The sequence below is a fragment of the Dendrobates tinctorius genome, unplaced genomic scaffold (assembly GCF_039654945.1).
Source record: "Dendrobates tinctorius isolate UK_male_01 unplaced genomic scaffold, ASM3965494v1 ptg000090l, whole genome shotgun sequence".
NCBI lineage: Eukaryota > Metazoa > Chordata > Amphibia > Anura > Dendrobatidae > Dendrobates > Dendrobates tinctorius.
Genome location: NW_027361758.1, coordinates 2,658,983 through 2,682,613, shown reverse-complemented (window position 1 = coordinate 2,682,613; position 23,631 = coordinate 2,658,983). Strand labels below are relative to the sequence as shown.

General features: G+C 43.9%; 1 long non-coding RNA gene across 2 annotated transcripts in view; it reads left to right on the top strand.

The window, feature by feature from the left end:
• The window catches only part of LOC141098328 (uncharacterized), a 62,521-nt gene that overhangs the window by 31,705 nt on the left and 7,185 nt on the right, over window positions 1-23,631 (top strand). The window lies entirely within an intron of this gene.

The following is a 23,631-nucleotide window of genomic DNA, read 5'->3' as shown; positions in this document are numbered from 1 at the left end:
CAGCGACATCGCTGGGGACGGGGGTAGCTACTTACCTGTCAGACGGGGCGATCCTGCGTCCTCCCGCCCGGCACCACGCGTCGCTCGTCTTCACAGCAGGAAGCGCCGCAGGAAGTGGACGACGAGGAATGATCCAGCAGCTTCTTGCGCGATCAGCGACAGCCAGCGGGGGAGCCGGTCGGAGGTAAGTATCACATGCAGCGATATCGCTAGCAATATCACTGTAACGTCACAAAATCGGTGACTTTACAGCGATATTGCTAGCGATATCACAGTGTGTAACGGGGGCTTAAGCCAAACCTGCGACTCCAACTCCTCAATTTCCCTTACACCGACTGACTCCGACTCTCCGACTCCCACATATATTGCTTATATTTAATTTAAGTGTAAAATTTATTGTAGTACAATGACATTTAATCATTTTTATGATACAATATTAAAGATATTTAGATAGAACATAATATATTTATTGGAATACAACTTTAGAACACAAACTGTAATAAATTGTAAATATGTAATATAGATTACATATATATTGTGTGTGTGTGTATATATAATATATACTATGTAATAAACTATGTAAGTGGCAAAAAAACAGTTTTCAACTAAAACATACTAAATAACATTTGTGCAGTCTATGAATTTGTTCTAAGACATAGAATTGCCTCCATCAGATCTCCCTTCATAGATGACCTCAAATCTGACGTAATAATTTTAAGGCTAGAGAACAACCTCTCTACACTAACTTGGGTTGGAGGCAAAGCCGTAACCACATGGGCAACTTCTCTAACAATTTCCGGGTATAAAGGAATTGCCTCATGCACAGTCAGTGTTGATGAATGGTTGAATTTTTCTATTTCTTTGAGAGCAAGTGAAACATTTTGCTGAGATATGGTCAATCTGCTTGCTATAGGAGACGGAGTGAAATCTTTTTCCTTGCGGCAACACTTTACCGGCTCCATGTCATCCAAATACTTTTCAAAGTCAAGCTCCTCATCTGATGATGAAGATATGGCAGCAGTAGCACTGTCAGGACCCAAGTCCTCTTGTGCCTGGCAGTCCTCCTGTAGGCCACTCATCCTAACTGTTACCTCAGTCAACTTCTCTTCCTTTAGTAAGCTGTTGATCATCAAGCAGTATACGATGACTTGGGTCCACATAAACAGCTGCCAGAAAAATTTTATTTTCCAATAGCTGTGTCTCTCTCCGTTTCATTGAAGCAGAAATGCCATCTGCGATTAAACCTCCTCTTTGGGACAGGCAACATTGCAAGTTCTTCCACTCCCTTATGAAAATGCCAGGAGTTAAATCCTCAACTTGTAATTTTTTAGTCACATATGTATCCATTGACCTTCATTTAGGGTTACCTGAGGGTTCGTCATCTCTATAAGAAACGGTTTTAGTTCAAGCAATCACTCAATCATTAAATAAGTGCTGCCCCACCGAGTGGCTTGATTGACAATTGCCCCTTTCCCAGCACATCTCTTCAAGGTGGAATCAATTCTAGGGGTTCTGGCAGCAATAACCAATTTCCTCACTTTTCCTATCAGATTTCCAGCATGTCCCTCTTGCAGACTGAGTGCACACGTACTTTTTTGCCCTGCAGATTTTTCCGCGCAGAATTCAAGAAATCCGCAGGTCAAATGACTTGCATTTTTCCTGCAGATTTCTTCCATTTTTTAATGTGGTTTTTGTGCGGTTTTCCTCTGCGGTTTTCCCCCTGCGGATTTGGAGACTGGGGAGGTGGAAAACCGCACAAAAGAAGTAAAATGCTGCGGATTTTGTACCGCAGGAAAACCGCGTGGAAAAATCTGCAGCATCTGCATAGCGGTTTTTTTTTTCAATTGACTTACATGCTACTGTACATCACAATGCGGATATGCAACGTTTCTGCGTAGTAAAATCCGCTGCGGATCCGCTGGATATCTGCATTGTGTGCAAACAGCCTATCTCTTATTGCCAGCTGCAGCGCATGTGATGAATATGCAAGTGTTTTGAAGCACCTTCAACAAGATCATCTATTTCTAAAGTATAATTTTGCTGTTCTTCTGTAGTAATATCTGTTTGTTCCTCAGTTACATGAACAGCACTGTGGCCTTCCATCTCAAACATACTGAATGCTAAATTTTCTTCTATCCTGCATCCTCGAAAGTAAGGCATGCTAGGGGGAGCACTGTGCCTGCTAATATAAGGCACCCCCCGAAAATAAGGCATACCTTGTTCTGTGCATGGGGCATGCAGTTGTGTCTCGCTCCCGCTGTCTGGTGCCCGCCACTGCAGCCGTACTGTTCGCAGGAGTTAATCACAGCCTCGGAGCTGTGTGCCGATCTCCGCCCATGAGCCCTGCGCAGCGCAGGAACCATGGGCCAGCTGACGTCATCCATAGCCGCTGATTATTCCTGCGCTCTGATTGGCCCAGGGCTCCTGTGCTCCGATTGGCCTAGGGCTCCTGCACCACCAAAGCACTGAAAGCAGCACCGCGGAGGAAACCAGTAAGAAAGTGTGTGTACGGTACACACATGGGAGGCTGCAGTGGGATACCGGGATGATAGGAGGCTGCAATACTGTACTGTAGAATGATTGGGGCTGTAATGGAATGATGGGGGTGCTGTATTGGGGACTGTAAAGGGATGATGAGGGCTGCAAAATGATGGGGCTCCTACGGTAAAGGAACTGCTGTGGGTGATTGTTATGGTAGCGGTACAGTGTCCAGAAAGTGTGTGGGAGCCATTTTAGAGCCCTTATGTTTTGTGGCCCTGTGTGGGAGTCAGGCAATTACAGTACTGTACCGTAGTTTTACTTTCATTTGTTGTTTGCTTTTCTGCTGAACGGTCTGACTACTGGTTTTACGCTACAGAACGTTCCTTATGTAAGGGTAGAGCGCGCTGGAATGTTTCTCATGAAAATAAGACACCCCCAAAAAAATATGGTGCAACTTTTGGAGCAAAAATTAATAGACGGTGTCTTATTTTTGGGGAAGCAGGGTAGCTGTTCATTACTCTCATTCATCAGTTTAATTGTACTTATCATGTTTGAAGCATTGTCTGTTACAATAGCAATAACCTGTTCTTGTGTGACTGTAGCCTTAGATCAGGAATGGAACAGCCATTTATAGGACATTTCATAACTTTCCCAAATTTCTATTCAGCACATTCTGCATTAAACTACTGTACCCAATTTATTATTTATTTTAGGAGTCTGAGTCGGTCCATTTTAATCTGACTCCACAAAAATGAGCTCCGACTCCACAGCCCTTTAATTATCATTTTTTGGCACTGTATATATGACGCATCAGATGCTTTCCCTACTGGGCTTTACACTTTATAGGATGTGCAAGTTTTTATAGTCATTTGATCTTTTCGTGTATATATGTGACCCGAGGATTAACTAGACTTTTGGGGCAAACTAGACATTTGGGGCAAAATTTTAGATTTATATAACCCTTTAATTGTCTGCAGATAGGCTAGACTTTCTTTTGAATCTGTACTCTGTGTGAATGCTTAGGCAGGAGCTATGCACTTTTGTCTACCAAGCTGTATGTATATTCAGGATTTTTCTGAGCAATTATTGTGGATCTCAGCACCTGGACACCCATAAATCTTTTCATCTTTTTCACGTAGACCATCGGTCCATGTGAAAAATCACTGATGTGCACAGTGGCCTTTGAAAAAGTCCATGTCCTGATGCTTGTTTCGCCGGTATACATGTCCTGGTATCAATGATATGTGGGAAAGCCAGCACAGACTGACATAGGGTAAAAGAGCACAGCAGGAATAAAAGCAAAGCCGCCAGCCTGCTTTAAACCATGTGATAACCTGCCTCTCACCAAGGTGCAGCAGGGATTTCACCCTCTGACCACACAGCATGTGCTTACCCCCGCTGCTTGTGTTCCGCTCCTAACAGCACTTATTGGAGAGATACCGCGCTCTGACTCACCAGCGTGATATCGATCTCACCGCTGCCGCGTGTTAACATAACTGACAGCGGCTTTCAAGCGGCGATCACCCCCGCTGCTCGTGTGCCGCTCATAACCGCACCTGATAGGGAAGTACCACACTTTAACATAGCAGCGTGATATCGCTCCCACCGCTGCCGTGAGTTAACAACTGACAGCGGCTTTTAAGTGGCAGTGAACTAAACTGTGAAACACAATTTTCTGCCTTATTGTGATATTTCAAACATTTTTTTCTTCATACACATATACTTTTTTTTGGAAGATAGAATCCAGTCTGAATATTGTATAGATCAGTGGCTTGTACTGTTTTTATATGCAAATTGCCTCTCCAGAGCAGAGGGGAAGATCAGATCTCAGTCTGGTTTGGCTTTTATCCCAAGTCATATGACATGGCTCGTTAAAGGGTTGATAGTGACTTTTAGGATTGCTACTTCCAATGATATTTGGATCCTATACCCCCTCTGAATCTGTACGTATACTTCTATTTGCCATGATGACGGTGATGTTTTGGCTGCACCACTTGATATGGTGTGAAATAATGGAAAGAAAGAAAGGAAGTATGTGGGAAGGAATGAAAAAGAGCTTTGTGATGAAGAAGATTGCCTGCATATCTAATATAAAGCTCAAAGTGTGTGTGTGTATGTCCGGGATAGGCATCCGCACCGTCGCAGCTACAGCCGCAAAATTTGGCACAGTCACATGTCTGGACCCCGAGAGCGTCCAAAGCTATGTTGTGAGGTGAAATTTTAACCCCGCGCATTCCAATTCACCAAACAATTTTGCCCCTATCTACATACTGGGGAAAAAGTGTGTGCGTGTCAAGCCCCGCCCCTCATTGTGATGTCATAATGCCCCTATCTACATAATGGGGAAAAAGTGTGTGCGTATCAAGCCCCGCCCCTCATTATGATGTCACAATGGTTGCCATGGCGACGCTGATGTCGTCATAGGTTGCAAGCCCCGCCGCTCATTATGATGTCATAATGGTTGACTATGGGATGGAGGTTGTGTGATGGGTATATGGGCACTGGACTGTGGGATGGAGGATATGTATGACTGGTATATGGGCACGGGACTATGGGATGGAGGATATGTATGACGGGTATATGGGCACTGGACTATGGGATGGAGGATATGTGTGATGGGTATATGGGCACGGGACTATGGGATGTGTGATGGGTATATGGGCACGGGACTATGGGATGGAGGATGTGTGATGGGTATATGGGCACTGGACTATGGGATGGAGGATATGTTTGACGGGTATATGGGCACGGGACTATGGGATGGCGGGTATGTATGATGGGTATATGGGCACTCGACTATGGGATGGCGAATATGTATGATGGGTATATGGGCACGGAACTATGGGATGGCGGATATGTATGATGGGTATATGGGCACGGAACTATGGGATGGCGGATATGTATGATGGGTATATGGGCACGGAACTATGGGATGGCGGATATGTATGATGGGTATATGGGCACGGGACTATGGGATGGAGGATATGTATGATGGGTATATGGGCACGGGCCTATGGGATGGTGGATATGTATGATGGGTATATGGGCACGGGCGTATGGGATGGTGGATATGTATGATGGGTATATGGGCACGGGACTATGGGATGGAGGATAATTATAATTTGTTATAACTAACCACAGTTAGTTACTATGCCCGGGCAGCGCCAGGCTCTTCAGCTAGTTGTATATATTTGTGGACACTGTGGTTGGATATATATATATTTTGTATAGATTTAATTTCACAAACTGTTGTGGTTTTTGAATATTTATATATTTGCACTGTATATTGACGGTATATATATATATATATATATATATATATATATATATATATATATATATATTTGTGGACGCTGTAGTTGGATATATACACTGTGTACATTTAATTTCACAAACTTGAGATTTGTGAATATTCATATATTTGCACTGTATATTGACGGTATATACATATAATACATGTTTGTGTATAACACTTTTTCACGTCTTTGTTTACATTTGGATGCACTTGTCACTTTAATCTAATTGATGTAATGTTTTTATTTGATGTTTGTATGCAGGTTTACTATGTGAGTATTTTTTGTCTTTTCTTTCTTTTTTCTTTTTCCTTTTCCCCTTCCTTTTTTCTTATTTCATTGCAATATTGTGGTTTATAGTCTCTGATTGCCATAAGTCGCCTGTATAACCTGCTACTGTGATGGGGGGAGACATGTTCCGCGGTGCGGGCAGGGTTCTTTTGGCCAGGATGTTATCGCGTCATTGGTTGCCATGGCACTTTCTCTGATGATCACGGACATGTGCACATGTCCGCATCGCGCGACTTCTGGGGCATCGCGTCGGGCTTCCCTTTGTGTGATGTGTGTTGGTGAGGGTTGCCATGGCGGCAGCGTCTTCCTTCACGCACTGCACTGGAGGCCGGACGTGATGTCATACCAGGAGCGCGTTCTGTTTGGACATGCGCCGCTTATTAGGTCTGTGATTTGATCAGCTGGGGGATATATATTATAATGTACACACACATGACTACAGCCCCCGAGGAAGCCCACGCGAAATGCGCGTTGGGGCTGCATTACCTGACGGCACGGTGGACTTTTTGTGGTATGACCTCTTTACTCTGTCTTTTGAACTTGGTTTATATTTACTGACTGTTTGACCGTTTATTGGCATTTACCAGATGAACAAGTGTGTAGGATTTTTCATATGGGAAAGTGCATTGGCTACTATATACAATAGATTCATCTTTGGATTTAACGGTTTTTATGGCTGAGAGAGATATTTACGAGGGGCGATCCAAAAGTAATGATAATCAATAATAAACACAATGAATATAGTAAAAAAAAAATTTTATTTTTCTACATAGTCTCCTAACAAGTCTATACATTTAGTCCATCTCTTTTCTAAACTTAGAATTCCCTTTGAAAAAAATTCTTGATCTTGACCCTCAAAAAACTCCCCAACAGCGGTTATCACGTTGCTATTGTCGTCAAAGTTCTTGCCCCGGAGGTGTTCCTTGAGCCGAGGAAAGAGAAGTCACTGGGGGGCTAGATCTGGCGAATGGGGGGGGGGGGTGTTCCACCAGTTAAAAGCCTGCTTCTTGAATGGTAGCCATGGCAACTGCAGCTTTGTGAGCCGGTGCGTTATCTTGGTGAAACAGCACTCCAGCCCGCAGTTTGCCACGCCTTTTCTCCTTGATAGCCTCCCGCAATCTTCTTATTTGTTCTGCGTAGTAGGAGCCGTAATAGTGGCTCCCTTCTCCAAATAGTCCACCATAATAATTCCTTCAGTGTCCCAAAAAACGGACGCCATAACCTTCCCTGCTGAGCTTGACACTGAATTTCTTCGGCGTCGGTTCGTCGGCTCGTTTCCATGTCATCGATTGTTGTTTAGTTTCGGGATCAAAGTGGTGGATCCAGGTCTCATCCATGGTCAAAAAACGTGACAAAAAATTCTCCTTGTCTGCTTGGAACTTTTCGAGATTTGCTATTGAAATGTCAACTCGTTTCTTCTTTTGCTCGTCGGTTAACATTTTTGGCACCCAACGCGCGGAGACCTTTCTCATATGCAATTCTTTTGCAAGGATTCTTTGAATACTGCCATATGAGATCCCTGTGACCTCAGCTACATGCCTGATAGTCACTCTTCGATCTGCCAACACAACTTCTTCAACTTTTTTCACGTTTTCTTCATTGAGGGACGTGGATGGGCGTCCTTCGCGATGTTCATCTTCCGTCGATGTTCTTCCCAGCTTAAATTCCTTGGCCCAGCGTGCAACTGTGGAATATGGAGAAGAGTCCCCCACTGTTTCCACCAAGTCGCTTTGTATGTCTTTGGTAGTCAATTTTTTCAAGCAGAGGTATTTGATGACAGCTCTGAGCTCGTTTTTTCCATTTTGATGTTCACTCCTTGGCAGTTCATATTCAAATGAATGTAGCTCCTGGGAATCGTGGCCTATTTAAGTGATTTTTTTTTTTTTTTTTTCCTGGACTAGTGGGTACTTAAGAGAGAAGAAAACATTTTATTTTAATTTCTGTGTGCAATAGAAATAACCGATTATCATTACTTTTGGATCGCCCCTCGTATATAAGTGGGTGTCTTTTTACCAGGTCCTCATAGATATTTCCGTTGCCTCAGGTTGTACTGTCCGTATTTCTTCTACATTTTTTACTTTTGTCTATATGATGAATTTTTTACTTTGTAACATTAAATATTAATAAAATGTATTAGTTTTGATATTATTTATTGTGGTATTATTGCTCCTTTTTTCTTTTTTTGTTTAATATGATTTTGGGAGTTTACCTGTTACTTACTTTTTAAGTATTGTAGCATTGGTGTTTTGTGTTTTTTTTTTTGTTTTTTTTTTTTTTGTTTTTTTTTTTGTATATTTCCAATAGGTGGCAGTAGAGTTCAAGTCCTCTACCTCTATGAAGAGGCAATTTGCTTATTTAATTTCCCAAAGGAGCATTGCATGACTTATAAGCCTCCTCATACTGGCATTTTGGGCTAGGTATGTCACTCTCCAGTAGAAATAGTTTACTCTTTTTTTTTTTAATGTTAATAAATGAAATTTGATTTTTTTTTTTTTTTTTTTTCTTGTCTGACTCTTCTTTTTCTGTATACAATTATTAACATGCTAAGCACTAGAAAAGCTAAGTATAAGGCTAAATTTGCACAACCTTATTGTCTCTCATCCAATAAAATTGGTCCAATTACATAAATCACTCTAATCAGAGCATGATCAGTGTGATCCGATTTTCTCAGATGAAGAGAAGATGGAGGAACTTTTTTCCCCTATCTTTTTCATTTTGTCAGTCTGTGAAAGACGGACCGCACTCAATGTTATCGGAGTGTGGTCCGATTTCCCCCCCCCCCCCCCCCCTCCCCATGGACTCATTTACCTGCCTGGATTAGTGCGATCTGAATATCGGATGCAAATCATGCAAGCTGCTGTTTTTCCCTCGAACAGGCTATGTCCGAGGAAAAAATTGAACACGAGCATGGCCCCGTAGAATAACATTGGTCCTAGTGTGATGTTATGTTGGATCTTACTTGGACATAAAATCCAGTCTTTCACTTGAGCTCTAAGAAGTAAGGACGAGGCATGTGACATGGAACACCACCATTAAAAGACCAGGCAAAAATGATCTTTTGGATTAGTTCATTTTTTAAGCTGGTTTGTTGGTGTTTCTATATTGTTTAAATGACTATGAAATAATGTGTACATATAAAATAAAGTACACTTCTTTTGGGGTGTCATTACTTTAACATAACTATGTATTAAAAGCGTATGCAATTTTCCATTAAGTATTTAATAGAATCGGAGAGTTGGAAGGGACTTCCTGGGCCATCTGGTCCAACCCCCTGCTCAAAGTAGGATTCGCTAAATCATCCCAGACAGATGTCTGTCCAGCCTCTGTATGAAGACTTCTATTGAAGGAGAACTCGCCACCTATCGTGGCAGCCTGTTCCACTCATTGATCACTCTGTCAAAAAGTTTTTTCTAATATCTAATGTGTCTCCTCCCATTCAGTTTCATCCCATTGCTTCTAGTCTTTCATTGTGCAAATGAGAATAAAGATGATCCTTCTACAATGTGACAGCCCTTGAGATATTTTTAGACAGCTATTAAGTCTCCTCTCAGTCTTCTCTTCTGCAAGCTAAACATTCCCAAATTCTGCAACCTTTCCTCATAAGACAGGGTTTGCAGACCGGTCACCATTCTGGTCGCTCTTTTCTGAACGTGCTCCAGTTTATTGATGTTTGTTTTTTTTTTAAATGTGGTGCCCAAAACTGGACATTATTCCAGGTGAGATCTGACCAAAGAGGAGAAGAGGGTAATAATGACTTCACGTGATCTAGACTGTATGCTTCTGTTAATACATCCTAGAATTGCATTTACCTTTTTTGCTGCTGCATCACACTGTTAGTACAACATAGGGTATCAAACCTGCCATCATCAGTGCATCTTAAAGATTGGGCAACCCCCTATTATATTAATACTAAACCTACAAGAGAAGCTGGAGTCTAAATTGCCCCAGACAATATATAAGCAAAAGCATCTTTCTTATAAAAAATATCATTTTATTAGAAATAACATATAATGTGGTACAAACACAATAAAAAAAAGTGTATTAGCCCAGGTGGTAAGACACAGAAAAGATGCACCAGGAATTTTATAATATAGCACACATTAGTTACATTATTACAAAATGGTAAGTTTTACAAAATTTGTAGGAAATTATTAAACAACAAACCATCCAAAGTCTCCTAAATAAAGGCTACTGAGTAACGCATATGTAATTTTATAAATATAGGCAGCCACATGATCCACATAAGTTGCTCAGCAATAGTAAAATGCCCAGGGAGGTTGAATCAAAGGGGAAATAAGGAATGGTATCCCAGTATAGTCAATCACCAGAACAAACACTACCTTAGATCTCAAAGTGACAGAGTGCTAAAATGCCAACGTGCGAAAAAACCTTACCCATGTGGGGTCCTGATGCACCTCACTATCACCCGACGCGTTTTGCCTAACGGAGCTTCCTCGGGGGGCTGTGTGGTGACTGCTACCAGCACCTGCATCCTTTATATGGGGGCAAAGCTGAGGAGGAGCATGGCGCGCGCCATCATTCAAGCCTGCGCGTGTGCAGAAGGACGCGGAAGTCCCGCCCCGTCACTTCCGGCCTTCTCGGAGCCCGGTGTACATCAGCGTGACGGCCGTTGCCATGATCACGCAGATAAACAGCGGGGCCGTGCAGAAGCCTTCAGCGGCGTGGCAGGCAGGGCACCACTGCGCACGCAAGGGAATGACCTCACAAGGAATGTAATAATCACGCCAGCACATGTTGTGGTAACATACATATAATGGGCACAGTGATCAGGGAGGCTGACTTCTAGGTATGTCGTCAGTTGGTGATTAACCCTCCAAACCCTAACTAAGCTTCACAGCTATCTGTGTGTGTGTGTGTGTGTGTGTGTGTGTGTGTGTGTGTGTGTGTGTGTGTGTATATACACACACACTAAGTATATAAAGAACAAATTTTAACCTCATAATTAGAGGAAATAACCGATCATATGCAGTTTGAGAACAATAGATAATGTAAATATATAAAATTATAATGCAATAACAAAAATCATAAGAACAAAACAAAGTTTTTCCATTCTACATGACGGCACCACGAGAGAGGGGATCCGCCCTACGAGGACAGGAAACCTTCAAGATAAAAAGGGCGGCTCCTCTCTCCGCATCAGTTGGTTTCCTGTCCTCGATGAGGAACCCTCAAGATGAAAACCTCTTGATGGAAGAAAGAAGAGGAGGCCTGGGTCGGGTGATTACTGGCAGGCACCGGTCTGCTACACCCGTCACCAGGTACCGGTAGTCGCCTCGGGGGCCATATATATTCTATGCCCCCCCTGAGCGAAAGCATGGCCACAGCCGGGCATATCCAGGCGAACGGAGGCGAGGAGGTCCAGGGAGGCCACTGATAGTGTCCCTCCCTGTTGACATATAGTGGCCATGCAGCCCGGGAGGCACATCAGTGCCCGGGCAGAAAAGCTCCTCGGAGGCCACAGATTGTGTACCCTCCCTGTGAGCACCAGACACCGGACCCCGCAGCGGAGGTCGTTCCGCACATACCTGCGCCAGAGCAGGGAGATGGGGTCCACCATGCAGGTAAGAGGTGTCCGGGGGTCCCGAAATGCAGGCGCTCACTCGGCCGGGCCGCACCGGGAGGCGCGCACTGAGAGCGCGCATCATGGCCGACGAACCGGAAGTAGTGCGGCGACCCGGAAGTAGAGCGGCGCGCACGACACCACGGGGCCTGGGAGAAGCAGAAGGTGTGCACGGTCCCGGGAGGGGCACGCATGCGCGCGCGCACGCACGTCCACACAGAGGCGCGGCAGGTGCAAGACCAGTTGGTCTAAAAAAAAAAAAAAAAAAAAAAAAAAAAAAGAGACTGCTCTCATTCGGCTCATGCTAAGCAGCTGGAAGCTGGGGGCTGCTATTTAAACCGGTAGTGGCTGGCGTCACTACACCATTACATGGTCAGGTGTGACTGCTCTCAGCACAGGATAGCAGCAGACTTACGGCAGGATGGAGAGCCCCTCGCCAGAGCATATACAACCACGCCAGGAAGCGAAGGAAAGGCGGTCAAGCTCACACGAAAAGAGCCAGACACGCCGCAGCAGCAGTGGAAGCCGCTCGGGCAGCGCACGGGCGGATCGTCAACGCAAGAAGGAGGGGTCCCTAGTCTCCTTAGGAGACAGTGAGAAGACCAGTCAGCCTCCAGATCCGGTACCCGTTTTGTGAAAGCGTCCGAGTGGTGAGTGAACTACGAGAAAGTCCAGTACTCTGTCTGTTCTCTTTCTCTTGTCTCCTCCTCTTCCCTCTCCTCCCTCTCTTACATACATTGGCGGGGTGGAGTATAGAAAGTCCCTAAGAAAAGTAGGGGAAAATCTAAGAATAAAGAATGTGCTTTATGCAAAAGTCCCGTAGGAACAGCCTGGAATAAAAAGTTATGCCAGGAGTGTATTAACAAAACAATAGCGGAGGAGACTCCCTCATTCTCGGATAGTCTGAGGTCCCTAATTCAAACAGAGGTTTGTAAGTCAGTAAGTGCATTACAATCTGCGGACGCAGATAGGAAAACTAGGGGTAGATCCAGCCCCTCAGGGGTCTCTCAAGAAGACTATACAGGATCAGAGGAGGACTCAGATAAAACGCACTATTCAGATAGTAGCTCAGATGGGGAAGATACGTTCCCAGTAGAATCTATGGATGAACTTATTAAAGCAATCAGATCTACCATGGGGCTGGTAGAGGAGCGAGCAAAAAAGACAGCCCAAGAACTCATGTTCAGTGGACTACAAAAGAAAAAGCGTAAGACCTTCCCTATTAATGAGCAAATAGAAGAGCTCATAAAACGCGAATGGGAAAAACCAGAGAAAAAGTCCCAGATATCTAATTCTCTGAAGAGGAGGTATCCCTTTGAGGAAGAGGCATCCTCATCCTGGGATAGGGCTCCCAAAATCGATGTAGCGATATCAAAGGTCGCCAGGAAAACCTCCCTACCCTTTGAGGATCTGGGGTTTCTGAAAGAACCGCTGGACCGGAAGACTGACAATTGCCTTAAGACAGCCTGGGAAACCTCGGCTGGGGCGCTAAGACCGGCTATCTCAGCTACGTGTGTGGCTAGGTCTCTAAAGATATGGGTAGACAACTTGGAGGATCAACTAGAACGTGGAGTTCCCAGAGAGTCAATTCTGGAAGCATTACCGGCTATTAGAGCGGCGGCAGACTTTCTCGCAGAGGCTTCTGCAGACTCGGCCAGACTAGCAGCAAAGTCAGCAGCCTTAACCAATGTAGGACGGCGCGCAGTATGGCTAAAATGCTGGCCGGGGGACACTCAGGCAAAGATGAAACTGTGCTCTCTGCCATGTGAGGGAAATTTCTTGTTCGGACCTGCATTGGATGACGTATTGGAAAAAGCGGGTGATACAAAGAAAAATTTTCCAAAACAACCATTTCAAGCGTTTCGGCGCTCCTTTCAGAGGGGCCGAAAATTCAGAAAGCAACAATTCAGAGATCAAGACAAAAACAATTCTGACAGGCGATACAGAGGAGGGAGAGGCTTCTATTTCGGCAAGCCCTCCAGGGAAGCCAAAAAACCCTCCCAGTGACTGTCCTTCTCAGGTGGGGGGAAGGCTCTCTCACTTCCTCCCAGCCTGGAAGAGAATCTCATCCAGCACCTGGATCCGACAGATTGTAGGGTCAGGTCTGGAATTAAAGTTCCACCATTGGCCACCACAAAAATTCATTCAGACTCCAGTGCAATCTTCTCAAGAAAGACAAGAGAGTCTGGAAGAGGAGGTATTGTCACTCATACAGAAACTCGTACTGGAAGAAGTTCCGGAAAAAGAAAAAAAGGAAGGCTTTTACTCCCCCCTATTTCTAATAAAGAAACCAGACAATTCCTGGAGGACAATTATAAATCTGAAAGGCCTCAACAGATATTTGATAGTCCCATCATTCAAGATGGAAACCATAAGATCTGCAGTGAAACTCCTCTTTCCTCGGTGTTACATGGCGGTCCTGGATCTCAAGGATGCTTACTATCATGTCCCGATCCGGCAGCAAGACCGTAAATATCTCAGGGTGGCAGTCCAGATAAAATCTCAGTGGCATCACTTTCAATACAGGGCTCTGCCCTTTGGGGTAGCAATAGCCCCCCGGGTCTTCACGAAATTAATTGCGGAGGTCTCGGCACATCTCAGGGAAAAAGATGCCCTGGTAATACCATATCTGGACGACTTCCTGATAGTGGGGAGAGATTTCTCTCACTGTCAGGAACAAGTCAAGATAGTGATGGAGACACTTCAGACTCTGGGTTGGCAACTGAACCTCAAAAAATCCAAACTGGAACCAACTATGATCCAGAATTTTTTGGGCCTAACAATAGACTCGGTGATGCAGGAATGTCGCCTCCCAGAGGAAAAAAGAAAAAATCAAAAACCTAATCAGGACAACATTAAGAAAGCCAGTAATGACTCTGAGGAAAGCCATGTCAGTGTTGGGATCCCTAACTTCCTGCATACCAGCAATAAAATGGGCTCAGTTTCACACAAGGGAACTTCAGTGGTGTGTGTTACAAAACGATCTGAGGCTTCAGGGGCAGTTAGAGCAAAAGCTCACCATCCCGGACCCTGTACTCCAGTCACTCAGGTGGTGGTTACAGATAGAGTCCTCTCCAAGGGGAGTACCCTGGACATATACAGCCTCCAGAGTAGTCACGACAGATGCCAGCCCCTGGGGCTGGGGAGCCCATCTAGACACCCTATGGCTTCAAGATCCTTGGACTCAGAACGAAAAAGATCTATCCTCAAACGAGTGGGAGCTGCTAGCCATCGAAAGGGCGCTGGAAGGTTTACTGACACACCTGACAGGACATCACGTGAAAGTCCTATCAGACAATTGTACAGCAGTAGCATATGTGAACCATCAGGGGGGCACCCGTTCTCGGTCATTAATGAAAATAGCGGGAAGAATACTGACTCTAGCGGAACGTCAGTTTCTCTCATTATCGGCCCTGCATATCCGAGGTGTGGACAACCTGAAGGCAGACTTTCTGAGCAGGAACCGGTTGAAGCAAGGCGAATGGTGCCTAAAAGAGTCCATTTTTCAACGGATTATGCTTATGTGGGGGAAACCCATAATAGATCTCTTCGCCTCAAAAACCAACAAAGGTTCAAAAGTTCTGCTCTCTAAGTCCAGCAGACATGCCACTGGCGGTAGACGCCTTCAGGATAAAATGGACATCAGGTCTCCTGTACGCCTTCCCCCCGATATGCCTCATTCCGTTAGTCCTGAAGAAGATCAGGGAGGACCGAGCCAGAGTAATTATGATAGCTCCCTTTTGGCCAAAAAGGCCGTGGTTCTACTGGCTAAGAGTGATGTTGGTGACGGACCCATGGGTACTCCCAGAGGACCACGACCTCCTAACACAGGGTCCCTTCAATCACCCTCCGAACTCCAGGTTGCATTTGACAGCCTGGAATTTGAAAGGTCACTGTTAGAGAAAAAAGGGTTTTTACAAAGGTTAATTTCCACCCTAATCAGTAGCAGAAAGCCAGTGACTACAAAAATATACGGGAGAATATGGAGAAAATTTTTGTCCACCTCAGGCCCAATACGGGAGGGAGAAGTACCGGTGAGGGCAGTGCTAGAGTTTCTGCAAAGGGGTTTAGACTTGGGCTTAGCTGTCAGCACCCTCAAAGTACACGTTTCAGCCCTGGCAGCATTATTCAACTATGACCTAGCAAATGATAGATGGGTGGCCAGGTTTATCCAGGCCTGTACTAGGGCTAACTCTGCCCCATCTCCTAAACCTCCTCCCTGGGATCTAAACTTAGACCTATCATCTCTAACAGAAAGTCCATTTGAACCACTAGACATGACATCAGATAAAGTGTTAACTTTAAAAACAGCCTTATTAGTGGCACTTACATCGGCACGTAGGGTGGGGGACTTACACGCACTGTCAGCAGACCCGCCATACACTCAGGTTATGGACGATAGAGTTGTCTTAAGATTAGACCCAGCATACCTCCCTAAGGTAGTGTCGAAATTCCACAGAGCTCAGGAAGTAGTCTTGCCATCCTTTTGTCCTAACCCCGGTAACAAGAAGGAGGAGAGGCTACATTGCTTAGATGTTAGGAGATGTATCCTACAATATTTAGAGATGACAAAACCCTGGAGGAAACAGAGGGCCCTATTTGTTTCATACCAGGGGGCAAGGAAGGGCCTTAAAGCCTCTAAGCAAACTATAGCTAGATGGGTGAGAGAGGCCATCATACTAGCATATGGTAGTGCAGGCAGGGCTGTTCCAGAGGGCCTAAAAGCCCATTCCACGAGGGCCATGGCAACGTCCTGGGCGGAGAGAGCGGACGCCTCCATCGACCAAATCTGTAAGGCGGCCGCTTGGTCCTCTCCGTCTACCTTTTTCAAACATTATAGATTAGACCTATCTGCTACCTCTGATCTCACATTCGGGAGAAGAGTGTTACAGGCAGTGATCCCCCCCTAAAAGAGAATACAAATCTCTAACTCTCTCGTGGTGCCGTCATGTAGAATGGAAAAACACGGGTATTACATACCTGGTAATGTGTTTTTTCATGAGACATGACGGCACCCTTATATTCCCGCCCTATCACGTCATTAGTTGGGTGTTTCGTTAGTATTATACACTCCCTTGGTGTTGGAAATTTAACAGTATTAAAGTTGTATTATTTATGTGTACACTAACCTGCGGAGTTCCTCTCGTGCTCTGTAAAACAACTGATGCGGAGAGAGGAGCCGCCCTTTTTATCTTGAAGGTTTCCTGTCCTCGTAGGGCGGATCCCCTCTCTCGTGGTGCCGTCATGTCTCATGAAAAAACACATTACCAGGTATGTAATACCCGTGTTTTTTCCACGATCCAGTGCTGGACACAGTAGGTTTCAGTCAGATAGATGGCTTGCATAGCTGTATGAAAGGTCCTCCACAAGCATTGATTCCCAAGATAATGCGTTTATAGCCATACATCCACATGTCAAGGATCAAAACCTCATTGAAGCAACTAAATAACAAACATAGAATAAATTAAAAACAGGCATGCAAATGAATTTAAAACCAAAATTAAAAGCGAGGACTAAGGACTACTCGAGAAAAGGTGCAAACGATAGTTGCTCATTAAGCCCCATTGGGGACATTGTACCCAGAGTCACTATCCATCGGCATTCCATTTGTGCCAATGCTCGTTTATAATTTCCACCTCTGGCTCCACAGTGGATTCTATCTATACCTCGAACTGACAAACCAGCCGGGTTCGATCCATGGCACAATTTGAAATGCCTAGGGTTGGTCTATAGACATGAAATATGTCGAGTCCTTTGCCGCCAATATGTCCCTCACATGCTCACGTGTCTGAACTCGGAGTTCACGTGATGTTAAACCCACGTATATCAATTTACATGGGCACAATGCATAATAAACTACAAATCTTGTGCTACAAGATATGAAGGACAATATTTGGTATTCCTTCATACCATCAGCTGATGTAAATGAGGTTGCACGACAGATATTTATGCATGCTCGACACGAGCCACACGGGAAACAGCCCCAACTCTTTTTAGTCTGGGACCCAAAGAAATCTCTTGGAGGGGCTGCCACATAGTGGCTTCTAACCAAAAGATCCTTGAGATTCCTTCCCCTTCTCGCTGTCATTAAAGGATATGGTGGAAGAACCCGTTTGAGGGATGGATGGGTCAGTCTGGAGCACCGACCAGTGTTTCTGCAGTATTTTACGCATGCAAAACCACTGGTCATTGAAGGCAGAAATAAATCTTAATGCAGAGTCATTTTTATGGCTTTTACCAATATGACCTGATCCCCCTAGAAGTTGATTACGGGGGGTTCCCCGAGCCCGGCAGTAACCCTTCTTGATGCGGAATCTGGAGCTCAGGTCGCGATCCTGGCTCTCAAAGGCCCCATTGGTTGAACAGACTCTCCTCATTCTCAGGAACTGTCCAATGGGTATTGCTTGCACGGTGGATGGGGTATGGGCAGACGTAGCATGTAATAATGAATTAGCTGAAGTTTCCTTTCGGAAAACATCTGTCTGTATTCTCCCATCCCCATCCACCAGTACTTTAACATCCAAAAAGTCAATCTCCCGATAACTGATCTTATACAGTGGGGCAAAAAAGTATTTAGTCAGTCAGCAATAGTGCAAGTTCCACCACTTAAAAAGATGAGAGGCGTCTGTAATTTACATCATAGGTAGACCTCAACTATGGGAGACAAACTGAGAAAAAAAAATCCAGAAAATCACATTGTCTGTTTTTTTTTTTCATTTTATTTGCATATTATGGTGGAAAATAAGTATTTGGTCAGAAACAAGCAATAAAGATTTCTGGCTCTCACAGACCTGTAACTTCTTCTTTAAGAGTCTCCTCTTTCCTCCACTCATTACCTGTAGTAATGGCACCTGTTTAAACTTGTTATCAGTATAAAAAGACACCTGTGCACACCCTCAAGCAGTCTTGACTCCAAACTCCACTATGGTGAAGACCAAAGAGCTGTCAAAGGACACCAGAAACAAAATTGTAGCCCTGCACCAGGCTGGGAAGACTGAATCTGCAATAGCCAACCAGCTTGGAGTGAAGAAATCAACTGTGGGAGCAATAATTAGAAAATGGAAGACATACAAGACCACTGATAATCTCCCTCGATCTGGTGCTCCACGCAAAATCCCACCCCGTGGGGTCAGAATGATCACAAGAACGGTGAGCAAAAATCCCAGAACCACGCAGGGGGACCTAGTGAATGAACTGCAGAGAGCTGGGACCAATGTAACAAGGCCTACCATAAGTAACACACTACTCCACCATGGACTCAGATCCTGCAGTGCCAGACGTGTCCCACTGCTTAAGCCTGTACATGTCCGGGCCCGTCTGAAGTTTGCTAGAGAGCATTTGGATGATCCAGAGGAGTTTTGGGAGAATGTCCTATGGTCTGATGAAACCAAACTGGAACTGTTTGGTAGAAACACAACTTGTCGTGTTTGGAGGAAAAAGAATACTGAGTTGCATCCATCAAACACCATACCTACTGTAAAGCATGGTGGTGGAAACATCATGCTTTGGGGCTGTTTCTCTGCAAAGGGGCCAGGACGACTGATCCGGGTACATGAAAGAATGAATGGGGCCATGTATCGTGGGATTTTGAGTGCAAACCTTCCATCAGCAAGGGCATTGCAGATGAAACGTGGCTGGGTCTTTCAACATGACAATGATCCAAAGCACACTGCCAGGGCAACGAAGGAGTGGCTTCATAAGAAGCATTTCAAGGTCCTGGAGTGGCCTAGCCAGTCTCCAGATCTCAACCCTATAGAAAACCTTTGGAGGGAGTTGAAAGTCCGTGTTGCCAAGCGAAAAGCCAAAAACATCACTGCTCTAGAGGAGATCTGCATGGAGGAATGGGCCAACATACCAACAACAGTGTGTGGCAACCTTGTGAAGACTTACAGAAAACGTTTGACCTCTGTCATTGCCAACAAAGGATATATCACAAAGTATTGAGATGAAATTTTGTTTCTGACCAAATACTTATTTTCCACCATAATATGCAAATAAAATGAAAAAAACAGACAATGTGATTTTCTGGATTTTTTTTCTCGGTTTGTCTCCCATAGTTGAGGTCTACCTATGATGTAAATTACAGACGCCTCTCATCTTTTTAAGTGGTGGAACTTGCACTATTGCTGACTGACTAAATACTTTTTTACCCCACTGTATGTAAGTTTGATGTTTAAATTGTTCCTATTCAGTTCACCGATGAAGTCCAAGAAACCAGGCTCACTTACTTGCCAAATAATAAAAACATCATCTATGAATCTAAACCAGCACTGCACACGGGACGCGGCCGGTACGCCGCCCCCAAAAACATCCCTCTCCCAGTAACCCAGAAAGAGGTTTGCATAGGATGGCGCACAAGCCACGCCCATCGCAGTGCCGCGTTGCAGCACAAAAAAAACGGTCTTTAACTATCTTTAAAAATAAAATAATTATGTGTCAAAATAAATTCAAGGAGCTCCAGAATCAGCGAGCATAGTCCGGAATAGTAACTGCTCGAGCTCAAAAAGAACCCCACCGCCTCCAGGCCGTCCACATGCCCAATACTTGTATATAACGATTCCACGTCTACTGTTGCCAAGTGCATGTCAGGCTCAATTGATAAACCATCAATCTTCCTCAGGACGTCCGTAGTGTCTCTGACATGGGAGGGCAAGGTCTCAACCAAAGGTTGCAAGTAATGTTCAATAAATTTGCAAACGGTGTCACAGAGCCCCCCCCGATGCCAGAGACAATCGGACGTCCCAGGGGTATAGTTGGATTCTTGTGCACTTTGGGCAACAAGTAGAACGTAGGAATAGTCGGGTTCTCCACCAAAAGTCCCTTACAGATTTTCCTTGTAAAACTGCCTCATCCAAGATTTGATATAATTGTGCCGAGAATTTCTGAGTTGGGTTCTCAGGCAGCTGGATATAAGCCTCCCTATCCCTCAACTGACAGAATGCCTCCCTCTCATACATGGCAGAAGGCCAAAGGACCACATTTCCCCCCCCTTATCCGCCTGTTTAATGACCACATCCTTGAGGTCCCTTAGTTCTTTAATAGCATCCCGTTGTTTCTTAGTTAAATTCATAGAATTCATAGTCTCAGGGAGTTTTTTTAAAATCATCTAGGACTAGTTTATTAAAGATGTCAACCTGTGGACAGGAGGAAAGGGGGGGAGAAGTGGTTGACATGGGCAATAAAGAGGTGGGAAAATTACCTGCATTTGAGGGAGGCACTCCGATTTCAAGTTCCTCCAAGATATCAATGGCTTCACGTTCCTGAGTGGTGTTAAGATCATCACCATCCTTTGGTTTCAAATGGAACTTGCGCAGAACAACCTTCCTCAGGAACAACTGAAGGTCCTTCATTGCTATGAAAAAATTAAATCTATTAGAGGGAACGAAGGTGAGGCCTTTCCTCAAAACATCCATCTGGGGCTGCGTGAGAATATGGCTAGACAAATTAATTACCTCCAATTGATTTTTCGATTTCTTTTCTCTAGTTTGGGGGGAGTGGTTTTTCTCTTCATCTGTACGTTGCCCCTCTTAGGGCCGTATCTATTAGTTCCCAGTCTCTCCCCAAAAGACGGCGGTAAAGAGGAACCAGAGGCCACATCCTCATCGACTGAGGAAGCAGAAGAGAAAGAGTTCCGATGAACTCTAGGGGTTGAATATGATACTCCACAATTTCTTCTCCATCTATAAACTCTCTCAGCAAAATCAGCCACATCCCTCTGATATTTTTTCGTTTTAGAGACGACTATTTCTTGCTCCCATTTGACAAAATCCTCTTCCAGCTCCTTATTAAATTTAGCTAGAGCCTGACTTGTTAACTTCTCACGCAGCTCCACCTGGATGCGGCCAATTTCACCCTCCAGTTCCTTCAAAGTTGCTTCATTTGATTTTATTAAGAGTTCCATAAACCCCTTAGAACAAATCGAGGAAACCTCCTCTCATTGGTTCCTGAAGGTCTCATCATTAACAGTGAAAGATGGAAACACTTGGACCCGTAAGCCTCTCGGGATGAGGCCCTTATCCACATAATGCTCTAGGAACGACTTGTTCCACCAAATTCTCGTTTTTCTGTTGCATAGATTTTTTAATTTTACTGTCAAATCCTCAGTTCCTCGGGTCCTTCTGCTCACGCGCGGGTTTGAATGATGGCGCGCCATGCTCCTCAGCGTTGCCTCCATATAAAGGATGCAGGTGCTGGTAGCAGTCACCACACAGCCCCCCGAGGAAGCCCCATTGGGCGAAACGCATCGGGTGATAGTGAGGTGCATCAGGACCCCACATGGGTAAGGTTTTTTAGCACGTTGGCATTTTAGCACTCTGTCACTTTGAGATCTAAGGTAGTGTTTGTTCTGGTGATTTACTATACAGGGATACCATTCCTTATATCCCCTTTGATTCAACCTCCCTGGGCATTTTACTATTGCTGAGCAACTTATGTGGATCATGTGGCTGCCTATATTTATAAAATTACATATGCGTTACTCAGTAGCCTTTATTTGGGAGAGTTTGGATGGTTTGTTTAATAATTTCCTACAAATTTTGTAAAACCTACCATTTTGTAATAATGCAACTAATGTGTGTGCTATATTATAAAATTCCTGGTGCATCTTTTCTGTCTTACCACCTGGGATAATACACTCATTTTTTATTGTGTTTGTACCACATTATATGTAATTTCTAATAAAATGATATTTTTTATAAGAAAGAAGATGCTTTTGCTTATATATTGTTTGGAGCAATTTAGACTCCAGATTCTCTTGTAGGTTTTGCATCACACTGTTGACTCATATTCAGTCTGTGATCTATTAGTATACCTAATGAGTTTTTTTAAGTAACGACAAGCCTGTTTAAAAAAAAAAAAAAAAGACCCTGATGTATATGACACTTTCTATAGTCATTATTATTTATGGATAGTGATACAAATTGTTTCTACTTATATACGTTATGTAGCCGATGGTGTAAAACAAAGCCAAAAATAAATAAAGCATTTATTCCAGCAGGCATCCAGATTTTCATGCTTTCTACACATTTTGCTTATTAGTTCTTCCAAAAATGAATGGAGGCTTTAGAACCTGTCAATATGACATCCCCACTCCCGACTATCAAAATCTAAAAATCTACTCTAGGGTAAAATCAAAAGCAATTTTCAGTTCTCCTTTCTGTTAGCAACAAAAGACTACCGACGGAAACTCACAATCTCCTTTTTTTTTTCTTTTTTTTTTGGTCCTGTACAGATGATATTCTATGGAGGGCTAAGTGGGGACCATTATGTTAAAAGGAATGCTATGTGGGGACCGTTATACAGTATGGAGGTTTGTGTTGGGTCCATCATGTTGTGTAGGGGCCATTATACTATATGGAGGGCTGTTTGAGGGACATCATATTGTATGGAAGACTGAGTTGGTGTCATAGATGAGGCATCCTACTGTGTTGGGGTCACCATACTTTGTCAGGTAGGTACAGTAGGGTCATCATAGTGTGCATGTGGCGTGTATTGTTGAGTGGTATACTGTGTTTTGAGGGAGCACTTTTGTTGGCTTCATACTTTATGGGGGTCAATTACAGGAGAATACAGGGCTTCAATAGGAGGACATTTACCCTGTAATGACTATAATGTTGTGAGATACTCTTTCTGTGCCCCACAGAATATGAATGAATATATATAATTTTTTTTTTTTTTTTGGGGGTGGGGTTATTAGAACTTTTGCTCTATGATTTCCATATATCCTCCTGAATCAACAGAATTCTCTTGTCTTGTATTGAGTTGAAGACTGTTATGCATTTTAGTATTTTGTGGAGTAAAGACTGTTACATTTTGCTTAGCTTTTAATAAATACAAACTGTACATTTGTTACAGACATTTTTACTTTCAGAAATTGAAACTGAATAAAGATTGAAACTGAATAAAGATGACAAATTATGACAAAATTAAAATAATGTATTTCTTCATTTTTCTCTTCCACAATGGCATGGGACATACCAAGATAAC